This window comes from Channa argus, chromosome 4, assembly GCF_033026475.1.
Source record: "Channa argus isolate prfri chromosome 4, Channa argus male v1.0, whole genome shotgun sequence".
NCBI classification, from domain to species: Eukaryota; Metazoa; Chordata; class Actinopteri; order Anabantiformes; family Channidae; genus Channa; species Channa argus.
This window is the reverse complement of record NC_090200.1, coordinates 27,936,281-27,951,183: the sequence shown is the minus strand read 5'-3', so window position 1 is coordinate 27,951,183 and position 14,903 is coordinate 27,936,281. Positions and strand designations below refer to the sequence as shown.

The 14,903-nt window shown below is 36.7% G+C and overlaps 1 protein-coding gene across 2 annotated transcripts in view; it reads right to left on the bottom strand.

Annotated features, from left to right (window-relative positions):
* The window catches only part of zfpm1 (zinc finger protein, FOG family member 1), a 98,817-nt gene that overhangs the window by 29,881 nt on the left and 54,033 nt on the right, over positions 1 to 14,903 (bottom strand). The window lies entirely within an intron of this gene.

Below are 14,903 nucleotides of genomic sequence, written 5' to 3'. Positions count from 1 at the left end.
CTAATTGATTTTTAAAAAGACTATTGTTGATATCAAATGAGCACATCGCGTCGGAGCTATTGATTTTTTGACACCACACAACAGAAAATCTTTATCTGTGTGCTACTCCGACCCTGCACTAATAGGTGGGGTTTAACCTCTTCTGAATGACAAATCCCAATGACCTCATGTAACTATTCAGTTCTTTCACACTCAGTCACAACAAAACACATGACAAATTCCACGTATTGAAATTTAAGTTTCAACTGTCTTGGAGTCATAACCGAAGCCTCATGCTGTGGTATGATTGTGCGGGTTAAGTCCAGGTTAATTACAGGAAACATGTTTAACATGTTTAAGGTTATTGCTGCCAAAAGAGGTTCCACCGAAGGTTTGCATTTTTAATAGGTGTGTTATGCATCTAAACAATTTGTTTGAGGCTGGCTTTGTTATTCCGCAAACCGGTTGTATTGTTACAAAAATGGCTACATTTACCACATTTGTTCTAATATTATCATGCAGCTCTTGCAAAGTGTAAAATGTTCATTTATGAATTCTACTTTTTACATTATTGACCGCTCTCATTATATATAATGGTTGCTGAGAAAAGGCCTCAATCTAACAACAAGTAAGACCTGATTGTGTCTCCATTTCTCTTTCTCGTCTCTCTCTAGTCATAGTCTTCCATGCAGCACCCATGGGTCCCTAGAGTCCAGCAGATAGACATTTCTGGGATAGACATCTACTGCTCAGGACCACGCAATCATTTCCATTTTACCCTCTGTTGCACAGGCAAGATAAGACACCTGCGTAGCCCTGCTAATCAGATGAGCTTCAACAGAACTTTATCATTGACATTTACCACTGTTTACCCAACTAATTTCTCTTAACTGCACTGCTGAACTTTTATCTACAAAATACATACACCACCAGAAAAGAGCAAGAAGCAAACATGCAAATTCACAAATATGCGAAGAAAGATAAAATGAGGAGGGGAAAAAAACTAAAGGCATTTTTTTGTTCAGAGGACGAAAGAGGTGAAAACAGAACAAGTGACAGGGCTACTGTTGATGAGCTGAGCCCTCCTCCCCCTCCTGCCCTTGCTTCTTGCTGAAGACAAACAAATGGAAAGAATACTGACATTCACATGCTGAAACTTCATTTTAGAGTTCAATCACCTGACTTCTAGTGGGGAGTTTTATTTATTGCTGATAAAATATGTGCCTCTTTATGCATGTGTGTGAGAAAGACCTTCATTATCCAACCGGTCACAAGACAGATAGAGGGTATTTAAACCAGTACTGTCAGTCAGCATTTGTGTGGTATTCCATGGTTTTGTTTTAGCTTATAATCCTTTTGGTTCCCTATGTTCTTCAGATCCTGGTTCAAAAGCAGTCTTTAAGACAGGGCTTCAGTGTCAGATAATGAAGCCAATCAACCTTTGAGTCCTTAGTTAATGTTACTTAGTTATAATTGTACACAATCCCAAAGAAACTTTGAATAAATTGAGCCTAAACCAGTTGACCAAATAAAACATTTTTTTATACACTGCCTGATGAAAAAAAGAAAAATCACAAACTAATTCATTGGACTGCCTTTAGCTCAAGGCACGTATTCGCCATATGAGCTTGTGCATTGTCACAGAATTTATTTCCTCCCCTATTTGCATTATTATTATTTTTTTTACCAAGGTCTTCTATTGATGAGAAGAGAGAGTGGGACGACTGACTAAAGTCTTCTTGCATCGATTGTCCAGGTGCCTATTTCGATGTTTGTGAGAGGTACAATACAGGTTAAAAACACATACGTTTAGATATGACCTTTTAAAATGTATTTTAATTTCCAAATTAGATTCGGCATTTGGACATTTGGTAAGGAGCACTCCTGCATCTGTGGATGTTCTAATAAAGACCTGTTTTTGACGTCTACACCCTTTAGGAGGTCTATGTCAATTTTAGTTGTCAAAAAAGTAAAATTGAAAAAAATGTTGAAAGTGCTATGATTTCCTTTAAGTTTACAACTAGGACAATGTCAAACATAAAAAAATAAACTGTATATTCTTTGTCTTTATATTTTGAAGAAAACATTTCAGAACAATTTCAGGTTCAAAGCAAAACAACATTGACTAGAAAGTCATGACTCGAGGAGAATTTGGTAACTCTTGGGAGTGACTGTAATATAAAACTTCATATCAGAGAGTGCGTGCCTACCTTAATGAGTGTGTGTGTGTGTTTGTGTGAGGGGGCAAGTACTTCACATATCCCCTATTCACACTCCCACCTCCATCTCCCGCAGCCTTCCCCCTCTATTCTGCTGTAGCCTGTCACAAATTGAAAGTGGAGACCTTCCAGAAACTATCCCTGATAATCACACATAAATTAATTAGAAAATATTTCTTGACATTCTCTACGGACAGATGGGGAGAGGAAAAAAGACTGAGGCAAAGCCACAAAATTAATTGTACGGTATGTGACTCAGATAATTAATTAAATCATTAATTCATGTCTGCTTTAACAACTCCTTCTGGCTCCTGCAAAAAAGGACATTTCAATCAGGCTGCTATCGGCAGAACGGGCTGGGGTAGGGGACATGAAAAAGTTAAAGAGCGATAGACTTGCTCGACACACTCAGGGTCATTTAGAGGTTCACCAAATAAAACAGACAAGCCCAAGTAGGGAGCAAAGGGTGAAGTGAACAAAGATCATTTTCCTTATTTTGTAATCAGTGCTCATATCTAAAAAGAACAGGATCTTTCCGTAATGAACTGAACAACTGAAGAAACCGATATTTTATAATTATTTTATATTCGTTCCGACCTACTACATATACCCAAGTTTATATCCTCTGCTGCTACAGTTATGGGGGTGCTGTGGCTTTTTTAATATTTTTTCAATCAATCAATTATTTGGTACCACCAAAAAGAAATTTGCTGTAATCATATCTGTCTTAGAAAAGAGTTATTAATTAATTCATGTTATTTACTAAAGCAATGTATATACGTTTTCATTAAAATTACTTTTAAAATCAAGGTTTTGGCCAGACAGAAATTTACAGCCCAAATTATATTTTTGTATTTTTGAAAAACTTTCTTTTTCTTTTTCCATTGTTGCTGGTGAGACATAAACTCCGTAAGACTTAGGAAAGCACGTGATTGTTGTCTAATGAAGGAAGGAAACTGGTGACTGAGAGATACTGTACAGCACAGAGAGAAAGAGAAAGAATGTGATAAGAAAGAGATATGAAAATTGGGAAAATGAAAGCACAAAAAGTAGAAAACCCATGTGAGGGCCTTGTCTCATGTATCTATATTCTTGCATGGTGCCAGCAACATTACAAGGACAGAAAAGTTATTAAAACCTAACTCTTTTTATTAAATTTTCCAAACAAATTTTAAGACTTTAAACCAGTGGTTCACAGTAGTGTCCTCCCCTTAGATTTTGTATAATTTTCCTATAACATTACTACAGGGTGTTAGCACATATCACAGTATTTTAAAGTGAGTTTTACATACTTGGCCTTAGTTATCAGTGCCTCACAATACATTATAAATGTATCATTATATAGTGACATGTTCTGTAGTAGATACTCAAAAGCTAATTTATTTTATATTTCTAAAAAAAAAAGTTTTTGACCCACTTCTCTTTTTATGTTTTGCATACTAAATTGTGTCAGATCTTTGGACAACATCAACATAAAACATAGGTAACCTGAGAAAATACTGGATATGAGTTTTACATGTTAATTTTATTTATTGAAACAAAAACGCAATTCCTAAATAAAGGCAAAACAAAATTTTCATTACCCCAGTTTTCCTGGCCCTTTGACATCATCCCCACACCATTACACTACCAACACTATGCTTGGCTGTAGATATGGTGTTTTCTGGGATAGCAGAAGGGCAGGTTTTTCACCGCACCAATAATGCCATTTCTACCGTTTGTCTTTCAGAAGGAGGACCTTTATGGAGGTGAGACGGGCCTGTAATTCTTTGGATCTATAGTGGTGTCCTGGATAAGCCATTGCCATGCCCTTGGCTAATTTTGGAAGTATACCGTTCACTATTTTTCCAAGCCCCAATCTGAAGATAGTGTCTCTCACTGTGGATCTGGGAAGTTCTGGGAAGTTAGTAGTTTATTGGGATGTGGTAATTAAGGAGATAAATACTTTTTTCTTACAGGCCTAATTTGTATTATATCACATTTCAAACTAGAATTTTCTGTTAGCTTTGTTTAGCTTTGTTTTATGTAAAATTAAGTTTAAATATCTGAAACAGTTCAGTATGAAAAACACACAAAAGAACAGGAATCAGATAGGTCGGTAACCAGTCAATGTCCCTGTCCCAGAACCAGGCCAGCCATGGGCTCTTGCAATAAGTGTATGAGAGATGGTGGGCGGATAGCAGCCAGACAGCACCTAGAAATGTTTCCTAAGATTAGAGCCTCACGTCTATCAATCATAAGGGATGGAAGTTGGAAGTGACACTTCAAGGCTTGAGAGATGAAATGGGAGCATAGATTAGTGTGTGTGTGTGTGTGTGTGTGTGTGTGTGTGTGTGTGTGTGTGTGTCAGAATGTGTAATGTTGATCAGTAGTGGGCAGTGGAGGCAGTGGGAAATGCTTCCTTTGAGTGGTCCTCATGACCTTCTGCTCCAAGTGCAAGTCACAACTTTTCAGTGCACAGTGCAAAGCCTACCCACAAAAATAGACCCTTTAATCACCAAAGGTAGTCTGATTTTTGTTTGAATCATTCTTTTGTTAACCAATCTTTATTTACCTTTACAACTGACAATCTTTTGACATGTATCAATGCCCATGCCCCACTATCTATGCTGTAAAAAACAAACAAACAAAAAAGTTATTTGATGCTCACACACCACATGTCCCATAAATCAGCATTTAAAAAAAAATCCCTGTTTTCACTGTTAAATCACTGTTAAACAGAAACAGAGTGTGTTCAAGAGAAAAAGTGATGCTGCCCAACAGAAGTGGTATTCTGGAAAAGTACTATGTAACTATGTAAACCTATTGGATTTTCACATTAAATTCTATGTCCCTAACTACTTTGAATTTATGGAATGTGCATCAAATACATAGTGTTGTGTATCAAGTGGTATCAGGTGGTATCAAGCATGTAAAGCCCTCATAGTGACATTAACAACATATGTAAAGTTGTTTTGCACTCGACTTGACCAACAGTCTCCTATGGTGCAGTCTCCTTATTTTGCTTGATATTTTTATGTGGTGATTGTACCAATTATAGGATTATACTTGACACAACTGATGGTGATGAGATGACCTTCCATTTTCACCATTTTTCGTATTGATTTTGGTTGGCCATGTCCTCTTGTCTTTAGTGGAGCATAATGTTCACCTCTTGTTTTATATTGAATAACTTTAATTTTGTAGAACCTTTGGTTTATGAGAACAAGCAATTTTGAACTGTGACATCATCTTTAACTCTGGGAACACTCATCATAATTTACTGGCATTTAATGAATCAATTAATGTAAATAACTTAAATTTTGTCTGAGCTTATTCCAAACACACTGTGGATATAGAGGTTTCATAACCTCAATGACAAGAAAAGCCCTCTGGATGCATAACAACCACTCATCATCTCAAAGCATTTTGATTGACAGGTAGAATTGACAGGGTGCTTGCAGGGACACCATCCTACTGAGGCAACGGAGTCTGCTAGTTGAAGATATGGAGAAAGGTTACAGAGAAGACAGAAAGTGAGAGTACAGTATGTCTAAGCGTGGGAAAGATGGATGGATGTGGGTCAGCCCCACTCGCACAGATGACAAGTAACAAAAATGAAGTATGTTGCCAATATTAGGCATTTTTTTCTACTTGGAAAATCTAATTTCATTTTTAAAAATGTAATATCTAAACAACTCTCTTGTCATTATCTTTACTGTATTTGCTCATTTCCTAACATGATCTGACAAACCATTTCCACTTCTCAGCCCTTCATCTCAGCGTCCTTCACGATAACGTGGCTAGGTGCAAACCCCTGCCAGACCTGGAAGGTGGTAGGTCTTTGTTATAGAACTTTCAATACAACAAGAACTGTCTGAATCTGAGGCTGAAAACACGACACGACAATTATAAATAAAAAATGTTTATGTTATGTACATTTAAGAGTTGTCCAGATATTTTGTCAGATCAGTATGAGTAGCCGACTAATCTGGGTTTTTCATCGGCTGAGGGAAAACAATGACCAGTCTATACTGATGTGTTTTTTATTTCCTTTCTTACAGAAGTGGACAATGTGTCCTGTGGACTAAGAAGGAGCTTGTTATCAGAAGACAGGTGAAAAGCCTGCACACAGCTTACACATCTGGAAAGGCACAATTAATGCTGAAATGTACATAGAGGTTTTAGAGGAACATATGCTCCCATCTACACAGTGTCTCTTTTAAGGAAAGACCTTCCAATGACAATGAAAAAAAAAGACAATGCTAAACAACATACTGTATCCATCAAAACAGCATGTCTTCACAGGAGAAGAGTCCAGGTGCGGAACAAGAATGGGACAACATTCCTCTCCTAAACTCCAGGAACTGGGAAGTGAGGAACTCCTCCTCCTGCACAGTGAATGACTTTCACTTGTCTGAAAAGTTCAATTATTCTTATTTTATCATTCACTTTGTGTTGTCTGTCAGAATAATTGCATCAACTTCAACTATGGTCTTCCAGAACATTTTAAGAGTAACATTTTTGCAATAGGATGTGTTCTGCTAACATCAAATATGGTACATGTAGTTCTTCAAGCCATATGTATTTGGAAAAGTAATGGCGAATTATCAAAAGACTACCCCAAATTGTTTCTAACCTTGACCTACCTCACTTGCTGTAGTTGTTGGCAAACGACACTGCAAATGAGGGACTGTATACTTTCAAATGACCTTGGAGGGTCCAACTCCAGGATCTTTCCCTAGTCTAAACATGGTGTTAAGATGTTCATCATGCTTTACTTATTCTGAGATATGTACAGTATTATAAAGGTAACAGCAGATGTAACAGAAAAACAAATGAAATAAATCACTAAAAGCTGTTGCCAAATATAAATCCAAGAAACCCAACTTCAACAAACCACTATTAAGATAAGCTAAAAACACCAACCTGTGGTGCTTTGAGTACCAACAAGATCATTTTGACTATCAAATACATATTACATCTCCCTCATCCTTCTATCTTTTAACCTTAACCACTTCCCATCCTCTCACCTCTAATTTCATTAGAAGAATTGCATCTCATAAAATCTCTTGATCATCCCTCGTTCTCAAGGATCCTTAAACCTTTACCCCTTTTTCAGCTTTCATTAGTTATCTCTGCACTCTAAACTAAATATGGTACATCTTTATTTCAAACCTCTTGTCTTACTGCTCCTCCCACTCTTTTTCCTTAAACATTTTCTTTTTCATTCATGTTATGTTTCTCTCCTCCGTAATCCCTCTTTAGCCCTTCACCCTCTATCCCACGTTCACCCCCCTTGACCCAAACCAGTCTGGACATGACAGCTCATCTCATCACTGGGAGTTAACTGTCTGTGCTCCTGTTTTATATAAGATAACAGACAGACAAACACAGCACTCATAGATATCTAACTATAACGATGCTCATGTGCCAGGGGAACTTTTATAAATGTGAGAAGATTCTTATGCAAGTGGTTTTTAATTAAAAATGTTAAATCAGCTCAGTTTTTTTTCCACCATGGTTGCTTAATAATAAATGAACAATAAAAAAAGTTAAAAACTTTTAAAACCAAATAAAGTGGTTTTTGTTCAATACTTTAAAATGAAAGTTAAAAATGAAAGTGAAAAAAAGAAACAAAACATCAGTTGTCTTAAATTCTTGGAAAAGGTTGTAGCTCATAGGAGTTTGTAAAAAAGATCAACAAAGCTGCAGTAGAACTTACATTTCAGGAGCTACATTCAGCCTATCATGACTAGATGGCTCAAACTGAGAAACATAGGTCTTATCACCTACTGTGTGGCCAACGTTATGCGACAGAGACAGTGTCGGAAAAGTTGCCATGCATGAGTATAAACATGTGACACCACCAACACCTCCCTTTCCTCAACCCAAATAAATGAGACTCAGCAGTGATAATATGCATATAGTGTGTCTTCATGTTGCATTATAATTAACTACTGTATGATAACCCAACACCCACTCACTAAGACACACACACACACAAACACATATATACACAGCACCTGCTAAATAATAATAACAATTATAATACCTGCCACTATAATGGTTTATTGGAAGTAATTTAAATAACTCTGTTGTGGAGGATAAGAAGCAAGGAGTGCTGGCCAAGCAAGAAAACATTTGCCTCGCTCTGCTGGCTTCTGTGGTCCCTGGAGTACACACATTGTCAGAGGGTGTGATTGGACAGCCCAGAGAGAAGAGTTTGTACTCCCCCTGAGTGGATATAGTAATGGAAAAGTAGGGCAGGGCAATTTATTGAATTAATTAGATTAATTCAAATTTTAGTTTTTAAATGCGCTTGATATAAAATAAAAGAAATACTAAAATAATGTGCAATGAAGGTAGTCATGTTAACTCAGAGATATATAAATTTCAGACATCCTACATCCTCTTGCTTTTACTTGGGTTTGTAAAAAAATTAAAATACCAAAAATAACAGAAAAATCCATTCAGATTATGATATATGTAGCTTTAATTTTCGACAGGCTTCAAGATTCATTTTTTTAGTAGGCATGTGTCTAAAGATAATTTCTTGACCAAGTTATTGGTGTTACACAATGTAAATACCTACTGCCATGCACTCAAACCAAGTTGACCAAGTTTTAATTCAAAACCAGCACACAAATCAAAAAAATTTACACATCGGTTATCACATTAGACAAAGTCAAGGGAACAAATCCTTACAACTGAGAAGGTGGACCTGGGGAGAATTTGTTTATACAATAAAAAAGGACCTGAATGGTTAATTTATCAAAACAGTTGGAGATGAATTTTCTGTGTACTGACTGATTATGCACATGATTGCCTTTACGCTGAGCACAAACTGATGGTGAATCTATCACACCACTGTATGTATCTATGTCAACAGGCAACCAGCCAACAAACTCAACCCAACTACTGAACTTTCTCATTTTGTCCAAGTCTTCCTACCCAATCTGACTCATAAATAGGTTGCGGTTTCAGTTATTTTGTCCATTACCTTGTATAGAAAACTCCTTCAATGTTTAGTGATCCACAGTCTTTAACTACTGACTTTGGATATATACACAGTCCTGGAAGGAGAGAATGTGTGAAGACCGCCTGCCACCCAGCCAGCGAATGACAAGGGATTACTGTGACACCCATTTGCATATCAAGAATTTTAAGCAGGGAGGGAGAAAATATCAAACCCTCCAGCCTGCAAGGTCATTCAAAAGATAGTTTTTTTTCTTCTCTTCATAATTTATTTTGCATATCATGCAGTATGGACACACTGTAGATTAAAAAGGCAGCTTTAGCTTTTCCTGATAGGGACCAGCTCTCACCTAGACTTCTCAACATCTTGCCACTACAACATCATCACCACACTGATGGAGGATACACACAGAGAGAGAGAGAGAGAGAGAGAGAGAGAGAGAGAAATCATATTGTTTTAGGATAAACTATATATTGGTGAAAAGAAAATGAAAACCGCTGAAGCCTCTAATTCATTCCAAGTTTATCATCTCTTTGATTCAAATTTTTTTAATATCAATGGAAGCCACAAAGCAAATGTTTTGATAGCCACTGTTAGTAGAAAATGGGTAGAAATGGGTCTTGACTTTCATCTATGACTAAGGAATTTATTCAGATTGACATGTAACGTCTCTTTACATACGGAGGAGACTGTGTCAAACAGTCGATTGAAAAATATTTTGGGTAATGAATTGTATTATCATTTAACAGGAAGAAAAAACACAAAGAGAGGATAAATGAAAATGTTCAGTTGTTGTTTTTTGTTCTATGTTAATATCATTCTGTCAGAACAATAGTAATGACTGCCACAAAAATTATTTGAATAAATTAAGAGATTATTATCATAAGGTTAGAACACAAACTGTGCACAGAGAAGGAAATTAAAATATTCATATCTAGGAATTATTGTGTTCCAAACTAGAAAAACTCCTATTTTAGACTTTTGAAAGATATATTAGCAGATTAATATCCAATTAATTTAGACATATCCATACAACGGTATATATGCACATGTAAAACGGTGTATCCAGTTACTGTGATACAGAACAGCTATAAACATAATAGAAAGTTAAAGAAAGATGGCTACACAGTAATGGTAGATGTAAAGAAACTCTTTAAAGAAATATATTAACTGTGCTTGCGAAGCCATATAAATGAAGATACAGTACTGTATGAAGAGAAAGACAAGAAAAAGCGATTCAGAGGTAAACTGAATATAGAAGATGACAAAGAGAAGAGATTTCAAATGTGGACACAGAGAGCAACAGTAAAACTGTGACAGATCATTGTACTATATGACTGCAACCCATGCTAACACCCGTTCTTTCTTAAAATTAATCAAATTTGAAAAAGCTTGGCATCACATACAGTTAAATTGAACAGTTTCAGAATGACATTCAAAAACTTTCATTAGAAAAAAGATAAAAGTAAAGTCTCAATCAACTTTGATGGCCCTTTGATAAAACTCCAATATCTACAATACTTATTTCCTGTTTTAAATAGAAAAGAAAATACTTCAACAAAAATGTTGAAATCTGTATTTGTGATGACCAATAAATCCTATATTAATCGTGCTATGATATGCACAATAAACAGATCACAAAACAGTGCCTGACTTGGAAAAAATTAGAAAAATAATTTTATTTATTGTGCTATTTATTCACACTCCACATGCAAACATTTAATCAGAAATGACCAATAGATATAAACATTTATTTGGGTGCACCAGTGCCAGTGACTCTAAGCAGAAATCAGCATTTTATTTGTAAGTGAGATTAGCAGAAGAAAGTATAGTTGTGGTGCTGACAGAGCAGTCTCTCTCTCCTCTTTATGTTGGTGGGGCAGGCCGCAGCACAGCTCCTCTGTACTGCAAGCTGAGAGGCAGAACAGCTGAGGTGAGAAATACTAAAGTTAACAACGTTCATGCTCTCTTATACGAGAAAAAAAAAAAATCCGCCAAAAAAGGCAACAAAATAGTTTATTTTAAAAAACGGTAAACAAGAATAAACAATAAAAATAGCAATGCTAGCTTTACCCGAGGCCTCACATCCACTATGATAATATTTTGGTGGGTTTATTATCACTTAACTGCTATGAAGACACTAAAACAAAAGGTTACTCTATGTATGCACAACTGTTCAGGCTATTGTGCCATTTAGTGCATCCTTTGGATATTAAGTCACTGTTCATCATTTTGTATCTTTTTTTGGTTACGTTTTATCTTTTAATTGAGCTCATTCAAGCAAAAAATATTGACAGTAATTTGAGACGTTCTGCCCCTGGGATTGTCCCTGGGAGCCCCGTTTCTATAATCTTCCTTCCATAAAGGCTGTAGTGACACACTTGACCACTGGCATGACTGGGCTCAAAGCAACACAGCCTAAAAGCCCATAAGATTGAAAGCTAAAAAGTTGTGGTTCTAGGAGCACAAGTGTTTAAAAGGCAAACAGTAAAAAACGAGTGGAATGCCAACACTTCCAGAGGAGATAAATGCATGTTTATTTCCGTAGTAGCAAATACTTTCTTTCCTCTCATCTGGAATTGCCTAATGCATGGTCAACATTTTGCATGAACAGGAGCACATTATCTAGTGATTCTAGTCCCACGTGACATGCAGGACCATAAAATAACCCGAATAAAAAAAAAAAGGGGAAACAATGAGAAGATGGAGAAAAAGAGGGAGAGATTGATGGTGTGTGGAGGGTGGAGAGAAAGGATGGGAGCTGAGGAGGGAAAGATGCTGTTAGTGGGGTTGTTACTAGTGATGGAAAGACCAGACGAAGAGAAGGTGGATGGATGGAGGGAGGGAGGGAGGAGGAGGGGAGGCTTGACGATAAGAGAAAAATTCAGACCGGTCAAAGTTTCCTTTTTGCCAATCGTGCTCCTGATAAAGACAGCGCCTGCTCCGGAGCTGATAGAGGGGCTATCTCTCTCCCTTACTCTCTCTCCCCTCCACCCACCCCCCATCCCTCTGCCTCGCTCAACCAGCAGTTAGTTTGTGAGGACGAGAGGAAGGGGAAAAAAAATGAAGAGCCCTATCAGTGCAGCATCACGGTGCTACCATCAACCAGCCACCACGCAGCAATTAATATCGCTCCAATTACTGTTAAAGGGACAAGGCTGGGACAGGATGATAATGAACACATCCTCTCTTCCCTAACAGAGGAATTAAAATACACACACACTCACACACACAAACACTCGTAAACACACACTCGACACCGTATACACACATGCACAGACGTACATAAAACGTGCAGAACTTGAAAAGGAAATAATGCGAGATAGTGCAGTAATCTTCTTGCATTGTTTAACTCATTGAAGACAACAGGCAGAGAAAAATAAATAACCAAACAGTGCTTGATAAGAGAAGAAATAAATAATAAAATTATGGCGATTTACTTGTTATCTCCTTTTAGTCATGTGTGTTTGTTACAACTTAAATATATTTTCCTCTGGTCTGTCACATTCACGAATCCTACAGGGGAGCAGTACAACAGCATGATGAAACCTTGCAAGAGGTAACGCAAGTCACATAAGAACATTTTTCAGGACATACACAATGCAGCTGCTTAGGTTTATGTGGAAGGATAGTAAGAGTTAAAATGATGGTATATTGGGTGTTCCTCTGTATCATTCTAGATTAGTCTGTAGCACGTAGGAATGCCCCAATATCACTTTTTTCCAAACTGAGTACAAGTACAAGCACTTAAATATGAGTGCTTACATATGAGAAAGTGTAAAATGTACATAAACACAGAATGCAATGATTTGCATTCACAAGAGGACATAAACAACATATCAGATACTGAAACTGAGAAATTTTACCATTTCATAGAAATTATTACCTCATTTTAAAATTGATGGCAGCAACACATCTCAAAAAACTTGGAACAGGGGCAACAAAAGGCTGGAAAAGTGATTGCCACAAATCAAAAACAAATGGAAGAGCATTTGACAACTAATTATGTTAACTGGCACCAGGCCAATAACATGACTCAGTATAAAAAGAGCATTTCAAAGAGGCAGAGCCTCTCAAATGTAAAGATGGACAGAGCTTAATCAATCTGTGACAAACTAAAAATTGTGGAACAATTTCAGAAAAATGTTCCACAATGTAAAATTGTGAAGACTTTTAAGATCCCACCATCTGTGTCCAAGGGACAAGGCCAAAGGTCAAAACTGGACGCTGCATTAGAAACAGACATGATAGTCTACTGGAAATCACACTATGGGCTCAAGCACGATTCCATATATCACTGTCTGTAAATAAAGTTTGCTGTACAATCCACACATGTAAGTTAAAGTTGTATCATGCAAAGAAGAAGCCATATGTGAACACAATGCAGAAATGCCCCATGTTCTCTGGGCCAAATATCATAGAAATTTTTCCACCTCTGCTTAACTTTACCTGCAGAGGTGTTATCCTGTCCAGTATCAGAAACATTTTAGGAGTACAAGTACAACTACACAAGAGCAATATCAAACCTGATACCCAATACTTGTATCACATCGGGACATACCTAATCTAAAGCTCACAGTCAGTGCTTTTTGATTTGTTATGTGGAAAGAAAGAGTAAAGAGATGGGAAAATGTATCAGGCTGAAAGGTTTATAAAATGTTTTGAGTTCATGTCTTTTTTTTAAACCAACTCAACTGTCCTAAAATATATCTTAAATGAAAGATTTTTCTTTCTAGAATGTAAATATAACCATAAGCTATTAATAATCAACTGTTCCACTGGATTATTGTTCCAACTATTATTCCTACTTCAACAGATATATCTCAGAAATATTAAAAACGTTAAAGGTCAAAAGATCAACGACTTTCAGGGCTCGCTAAGGTGGAATGTGTTCCACACATTGATTTGGCATGTTTTCTTACCCCGGATTCCCTTTTGGGACCGGCACCAAGGTGGCCCTTTGTGGCTGGGCAGGGCCACACCTGGTGGGGTGTGAATAAAACCTGCCTTTATAGACCGATCAAGGCAGATGGCCGTCCACCCTGAGCCTGGTTCTGCTGGAGGTTTCTTCCGTTTAAGGGAGTTTTTCCTCTCCACTGGGAATTGTTGGGTTCTCTGTATACATCTTTATAATCTTGACTTTATTCTGTAAAGTGCCTTGAGATGACTTTGTTGTGAATTGGTGCTATATAAATAAAGTTGAATTGAATTGAATAGATTTATCAACTATTTTCTGATCTCTCTATGGAAATAAGGTTTCCATAATACCATTCTCCAATTTTGGTAATCAGTTTCACATAACAGTTAAGAAATCTGTTTACCTGAGAAAGCTGACTGTAACTAAGCACTTAAGTGCAAGCAGTTTTAGTGTTTATGAACTATTAGGGATTCTCCTCAGAAAATTAGTTAATGAACACCCTACAAAAAGGATTCCCAAAACTCATATTTCAATGCTTGACCAAATGTAAGATGCTATTTTTTCCTTAAAATAAATTTTTACATATGTGGGTTTCATATCATATTTAAGGACAAGTGTATTAAGCTGTAAAATGTATTTGAACCGTATACAATATTAGAGCCTTTATTTTGAAAATCAGGGTAAAATGTCATTATATATGTAAAACAAAAATCCCTAAAAATGCCCTAAAAGCATGCACCACCTTGTTCATGGCTTGTCTTTGTTTTGTTTTGTTACTGCCATTTATCAAACATTATTCATTAAGGGGATCAGGTAACAGAATCATAAT